This window comes from Amblyraja radiata, chromosome 24, assembly GCF_010909765.2.
Source record: "Amblyraja radiata isolate CabotCenter1 chromosome 24, sAmbRad1.1.pri, whole genome shotgun sequence".
NCBI classification, from domain to species: domain Eukaryota; kingdom Metazoa; phylum Chordata; class Chondrichthyes; order Rajiformes; family Rajidae; genus Amblyraja; species Amblyraja radiata.
The window spans coordinates 27,491,624-27,499,240 of NC_045979.1; the positions used below are offsets into that span (position 1 = coordinate 27,491,624).

Here is a 7,617-nt window from a genome sequence, read left to right on the forward strand (position 1 = left end):
CCCGATGTTGGGGAAGTCCAGAACTAGGGGTCACAGTTTAAGGATAAGAGGGAAGTCTTTTCGGACCGAGATGAGAAAATCATTTTTTACACAGAGAGTGGTGAATCTGTGGAATTCTCTGCCGCAGAAGGTAGTTGAGGCCAGTTCATTGGCTATATTTAAGAGGGAGTTAGATGTGGCCCTTGTGGCTAAAGGGATCAGGGTGTATGGAGAGAAGGCAGGGATGGGATACTGAGTTGGATGATCAGCCATGGTCATATCGAATGGCAGTGCAGGCTCGAAGGGCCGAATGGCCTAGTCCTGCACCTATTTTCTATGTTTCTATGTTTCTATATCTTTGCACTAAATGTTGTACCCTTTATCCTTTATCCTCTATTTGCGCACTGTGGACAGCTTGACTGGATAGTAAGCCTCTCACTGTACCTTGGTACATGTGACAATAATAAACTAAACTAAATTTTTTTTTAAAGATTCTGGTAATATTTTATCTTTGTGTGAGGTCTTTGAATGATGATTCACTTGCCTTGAACCATTGCTTTAGTTGAGATCTGCACAATCAATCTCCTGTATTGTCAAGTATGTTGGACCCCTGCAGAGATCACTTTTAGTAAAAGCATTCACATAAACAAGGAAATCCTATTGTTGAAATTCAATTATGTCAATGTCTAAACTTGCCCTTAAGTCACCTCATTTTACAAAACATACTTTGATTCTGGTAAAGGATTAACAGCGAGTTTCCAGATATAATAAACCTCTGATCATTTAAGGAAAACACCTTCACCAATATCTGCAAGATATAGTGGAGATTTAAATTATAGACTCAGCCATAGGGCCACAAGGGCCTTGTGTATGTAAAAGGGTCTCGACCTGAAACGTCACCTATTCATGTTCTCTAGAGATGCTGCCTGACCCGCTGAGTTGCTCCAGCATTCCGTGTCCGTTGGTGAGTTAACCACCATTTGCAGTTTTTATTTTCTACATGGGGCCACAAATGTGTTTGGTGAGAGAGAGAGATACCTTGTTTCTTCATTATCAGCTTTATGCTCTATAATCTGGCAATGTGAGGGCACAGCCTCTCCCTCAGGGCATGAGAAGGAGGAAAAGAAAATGGAGAAGGAAGTGGTTAGAAGGCAGTAGGGATGGATGACCCTTTCTGAATGTGCTTTTGAATCCCTGTTGCTCAAGAGGGCTTCTCCAACAACTGAGGGCAGAAACAGAGAGGCAGCCCATACCTCAATGTAAAAGGACGTTGCCACATTTTGATTTTGAATGATGCGGCAAGTTACCAGTGCCGAGACCCTTACAATATCCAACTATGCCAAGTGGAATTCTCTGCAATATTCTGTGTTATTCAATAGCATTCTCTCAACATCAACACCTGGAAATTGCCACTGAGCTGAAAGTTACTCGAAACTGGAATTTAATGACCATAGCTGCGAGATATTTCAGAGTTATATATGACAGTCCCAAATTCTCAAACCCTTAAATTAGGCTTAAGGTTTCAAGGTCAAGGTTTCAAGTAGGGTTGCCAACTGTCCCGTATTAGCCGGGACATCCCGTATATTGGGCTAAATTGGTTTGTCCTATATGGGACCACCCTTGTCCCATATTTGACTGCTACTACTCGGGTCGAGGGGACTGTCGGGTCGGAGCGATGCTTTCGGCCCCGCCTCACCCGTCCCGACGTAATGCAGCCCCTGGAGTGCAGCAGCAGCGCCTCGCCCGTGGCACCGTCGGTCGGCAGCCCAGCCAGATGTCCAACCTTCGGACCTTCGCTTACCGCCGACACCACCATCCCTCCTTCTCATGGCCGATCACCGGTTCATGAGTTGAATGGGGTGCCGGACTTTGCATGCGACGACGTGCGCAAAGTCCAGCGCTCGGGCCAAAAATCAGCCTGCACCCGGGCTAGCTCATCATTCACCCAGCCACGGCCGTGTCGGTCAATGAATTACCATTGGGAATTTGTCCCTTATTTTGACCTTTTGTCCCTTATTTGCGAGTGAGAAAGTTGGCAACCCTAGCTTCAAGGTCAGTTTATTGTCACATGTACCAACTAAGGTACAGTGAAATTAAGGTACAGCTTAAATTAGGGTTCTCGGAAGTTCCATTTAACTCAAAAGACTCACAAAGACACAAAGTACTGGAGTAACTCAATGGTTCAGGCATCAATTCTAGAGAACATGGATGGGTACGTCTAAAGAAGAGTGCCAATCCAAAATGTCACATGTTCATGTTCTCCAGAGATGTTGCATGGCCCACTGAGTTCCTCCAGCACTTTGTGTCCTTTCGTGTAAACCAGCATCTGCAGTTCCTTATTTCTAAACTCAAAGATTCTACAGAATGCTTAATCTCATTAAGATAAAAATAGCTCCTTGTACCTCCACTCCCATGGATCATTCTAAGCTTTCACTTCCTCCTGCCATCAGGGAGAAGGTACAGGAGTCTGAAAACTAACGTCCAGGTTCAGGGATAGCTTCTTTCCAACAACTATCAGGCTATTAAACACTACAAGCACAAACTAAATTCCAAACTACGAACTGCCTGGGTTGCATTATGGACTTTTGTTTTTTTTGTTTTTGCACTATATTGATTTTTGTTATTTACTGAACTTTTTTGTTCGTTTATTCCATTTTCCATTGAGTACTGTGTTTACAAAACTGTTGTGCTGCTGCTGCAAGTAAGAAATTTATTGTTCCATTGTTGCCATATGACAATAAAACGCTCTTGGCTCGCTTGATACCTCTTGTTGCAGGAGGGTGGGAAACTGTTCTTTCCACCAGGGCGCACTTAAATATTTTAAAGGCTTGATATAACGGCAGCAATCAATGTAACTATTTCTTAAAGCTTGAAAAACCCAACAAACAAAGATAGACAAGAACAGCCAGACCAAATATTTATCATTGTCATGACCTTCTCATTCTTTCACCACAATGGACAATATTCCTGATCACCATTTGGTCTGCAATATCTCTGGCACCCTAATCCATGATCTCACTACTTTTTCCTCTTTCCCTCCTTAATTGGGCTGCAGGTCAATCATAGATTGATAGAGACCTACAACACTATTTTAGAATCATGGTGTCATAGAGTGTGGAAATAAGCCCTTCGGCCCAACTTGCCTGCATTGATCAAAATGATTGTTCGTCAGTGGATGGATAATTGAAATCGAGCCACATGTGGAAATATTAGAGTATTAGAGTATTTCCCCAAAGTTTATTAACAGTGGGAGGATTTTGCCCATCAACACTATTTTGTGCATCTATGGCAATGGCTGCCTCGTCAACAGTCTGTCTGTCCCTTTCTTCTTCGTTGTTTTTTTAGTATGTGTTAAATGTATGTTTTTGGTGTTCTTTAGCCTGTTTTATGTGGGGAGGGGGTTTGGGGAAACTTTTTCTAATCTCTTACCTCGACGAGATGCAGTTTTTTCCCCGTATCTTATCTCCGTCCACACTGCGGCCTAATATCGAAGAGTTGGCGGCCTTTGCTGGAGACCGACTTTGGGGCCTGCGGTGATTTAACATCGCGGAGCTGGCGATCCCTTTGCCAGGGATCGACCTCTGAGCTCCAACCGCAGGAGCCTTCGGCCTTTAACATCGCGGTCTCTTCGGGACGTCTGGAACTCCAAGCCGCAGGAGCTTCGATCGCCCCGACGCAGGGGCTTCGACTGCCGGCTGCGGGAGCTTCGATCTCCCCGACGGATGGTTCAACTGCCCAAACCGTGCGAGAAATACGAGGGAAGAAGATAAGAGTTTTTTGCCTTCCATCACAGTGAGGAATTTGGGGAATCCGCTGTGGTGGATGTTTATGTTAACTTTTATGTAGTTGTGTGTCTTGTTGCTTTTGTAGTATGGCTGTATTGTAATTTGCATATCACTGCACCTTAATTGGTACACGTGACAATAAAAGACCGTTGAAACCTATACGAAATCCATTTGCCTGCATCAGTTCTCTTATCCGTCTTTGCCTTAGCCATTCAAGTGCCTATCCTCATAAACGTAGTTATGGCATCTGAATCCACCAACTCCTCTGGCTAGAAGTTCCAAATAACAGCCATTCTCTGTGTAAAAAAAATAACTTACTCCTGAGGTTCCTTTAAATTTAATTCCTCTCATCTGAAATCTATACTGTCTTGCTTTTGATATCCTGCTGTGGGAAAAACAAAAACACAATCACGCCCTTCTTTCATACAACACTGCAAGTGCGCTCAAACCAATGTTTTGTAAAGTTAAAATACAGCCTCCCAATTTTTATGTGTAGGAAGGAACTGCAAGTGCTGGTTTACAACGAAGGTAGACACAAGTACTGGAGTAATTCAGCGGGTCAGGCCGCATGTCTGGATAAAAAGGAATAGGTGACATTTCGGGTCGAGACCCTTCTTCAGACCAGAGAATGCTTCTTCCAGTCTGAAGAAGGGTCTCAAGCCAAAGGGTCTCAAGCCTATACTTTTTCTCCAGAGATGCTGCCTGACCCACTGAGTTACTCCAGCTTTTTGTGTCCGTCTCCCAAATGTTACGTTCTATACACTAACATATCTTCATAGTCACGTCATATGCCTTCTTCACTGGCTGCTGGTTAGCAAAGAGAGTAAAAATATTTATATAAGTTCATGCCATGAAATATGTCTCAGTTTTATAGCCAGTTGCCAGCCTGATTGGGAAGCTGACCTGTTGTGTTCTCAAAGCATACGGCCACAGCACTATAATGGAGAGGAAGAGGAAATGGTGGAGGAATCGTGGATTCTGGAGACCTTGGTATGGGATGAAGTGGTCTATCTGCGGTTTCTTGAACATTATCCTGCCTGCTCCATATTTTTCAAAGTCACAGTCCACAAAAATCAAGAATTTATGTTAAATGTTTATAAAATACTAGTTAAGCCCCAATTCGATTACTATATCCAAATGGTTTAGCAGAAATGCTAACGTTTTGAAAATATGCAGAATTGATTTCCAAAGATGTTACCTAGAATGAATGACTTCAGTTGTTTGGAGAGACTAGAGACACTGAACTTGCTACCATTACAGCACAGAAGGATAAGGGTAGATATAAGTAGGCATAATCAATATTGTAAATTGTCAACATTCTTGCCTGTATCAACCTGCTGGACAATTCAATGTTTGAAATGCCATCAATGAAAATTTGTACTCTAAAATTACATATGTTTAGAGATACAACATGGAAATAGGCCCTTCGGCCCACTGAGGCCACACCGACCATTGATCACCTGCTCACACCAGTTTTATGTTATCTAACTCTCATCCACTCCCTAAATACTTGGGGCAATTTACATAGGCCAATTAACCAATAAACCCGCACATCTTTGGGATGTGGAAGGAAACTGGAGGACCCGGAGAAAACGTACACAGTGCACAGAGAGAATGTACAAACTGCATACAGACAGCACCCACAGTGGGAATTGAACCTGGGCCTCTGGCGCTGTGAGGTGTCAGCTGGGTCACTCTGCCGCCCTTAAGGGTTCTACTGATGTCGGAGCCCAGTTTCCATGCATTTCAACTAGGAACTGACAATGGCCCATGCATTCAAAGGAACAGGGATGCCGCTGATTAGCTGCTTTCACTGTGATACCCTCATTTTGATGCCCTTTGATGAAACTAAACTAAATACCATTTTTCTTGCAATTAAAGTAGTGTTAGTTGGTTTACGTCAGTGTTTAGTGAATGACCAGAAGATTAAGAACCTGATCTATAACCGAGGTTTTTTTAAATGGCATTGAGGATTTTCACACAAAAAATTATACACTCCACTGTGACATTCATGAATTCTTCATGTATGTTTAATTTCCTTGTCCGCTTAATAGTAAAGATGTATTGAAACTGAATGCTGGTTTAGCACTCTCAAGAATTACACATTTCAACATGTTTTACTCTTAAAAGTGAGTAAGTTATATATTTTGCTTTAAAGCGATTCTCTTAATTTTCCATAAAAACAAAGCATAGCCAATATTGTTATTACAGTAAGTTGCTTAAAGTTAAAGTTTCAATTTGTGACTATAGGAGTGAGGGATAGATGGGAGTTAAGATTTAAGGAAACAATAACAAACATTTATTACATATTTACTGATTTTTGAAATGAGAAAAGGATATCATGGAGGAATGATATTCCCAGTAGTGTAATATATACATTATTCTTTTTATTTGCATAACCTCAAAGGTCTCTCAAATGCATTTCAAATATTTTCACCATAAAACATTGGAAGGGAACAGGAATTTATCCCAGTGGGATGAAGACATTCATTATCACTTTAATAACCCTGTAAAGCGCTTGCTTGAATTAATCCACCAATAGTTCTTCTGTGAAGCACACTTGTAAGATGTCATATTGCCCTCGTTTCCATTTACAGACCTTCATTATCATTGCAAACTTCCATTGCCAAGTGGCAGGTATTTGGGTGCTATGGGAATATGTTTTTAATATGGGTTTTTGTCAGCTGTCATATTACAAAAGGCAGATGGAACACATATAGAATGTACAGGCGGCACAGCGGTAGAGTTGCTGCCTTACAGCGCCAGAGACCCGGGTTCGATCCTGACTACGGGTGCTGTCTGCAAGGAGTTTGAACATTCTCCCTGTGACCGTGTGGGTTTTCTCCGGGTGCTTCGGTTCCGTCCCAATTCCCAAAGACATACAGGTTTGTAGGTAATTGGCTTCAGTAAAATTGTAAATTGTGTAGGATAGGATAGTGTGTAGGATAATGCTAGTGTGTGGGGTGATCGTTAGTCGGCATTGACTTGGTGGGCTGAAGTGCCTGTTTCCGCACTGTATCTCTAACGTCTGAAGACCGTGACATTAATCAACATGCATTGTTGATTTGATGCCGCCATTTTCTCTTCGTATTTCCAGCTAACACTAAGTATTCACCTCACACAGCTGAACAAACATACACCAGATACATTTGCATGTTTAAAAGATTAATTCCTTGAAGGCTAGTGCCTGCCTGATTTTTGCTGAGTAGCTTTGATTCCACCATTGTTTGGCTCTTCCAGAATTCTTAAAAAACATCAGTCTACAGGGACTGCTGTGCTGGGGACTGAGTTCACTTTGACTTTTCCAGTTTCTGCAATAACCATTTGGTCCCAGATGTGGGTGGTTTGATAGCTGTTCCCCCAGGAGTGCACCATAACAAGCACAATGGGCTGACAGCATAGAGAGCAAACCAAGCTGTTTGAAGAGTCAGAAGGGAGACGGCCTGACAGCAGAAGGCCAAGTACACCAAGGCTCATCAAGGAGCAATTCTCCAACAATTACCTCAATTAATAGCTATCTGTGAGCTGCCTCACTAATTCACTAAGGAAGCATTAACTGAAATGTGGAATATGTTGCAGCCAAAACTCCAACTATATGTGAACCGCTTTAACAGTACTTGCTGAAGGCTGCCATTCACTTCTATTAGTATGAAGGAACTGCAGATGCTGGTTTAAACCGAAGATAGACACAAAATGCTGGAGTAACTCAACGGGGCGGGCAGCATCTCTGGAGAGAAGGAATGGGTGACGTTTCGGGTCGAGACCCTGAAGTCTGAAGAATGGTCTCAACCCGAAACATCACCCATTCCTTCTCTCCAGAGATGCTGCCTGTCCCGCTAAGTTACTCCAGCAT

General features: G+C 42.6%; 1 protein-coding gene across 1 annotated transcript in view; it reads right to left on the reverse strand.

The window, feature by feature from the left end:
• Positions 1 to 2,437, reverse strand: part of LOC116986933 (bile acid receptor-like) — a 69,467-nt gene extending 67,030 nt beyond the window's left edge. The window contains exon 1 of the mRNA XM_033042749.1: positions 2,382 to 2,437. The gene's annotated coding sequence lies outside the window, so the exon portion shown is untranslated. The remainder of the gene's footprint in view (positions 1 to 2,381) is intronic.
• Between the last annotated feature and the right edge of the window lie 5,180 nt (positions 2,438 to 7,617).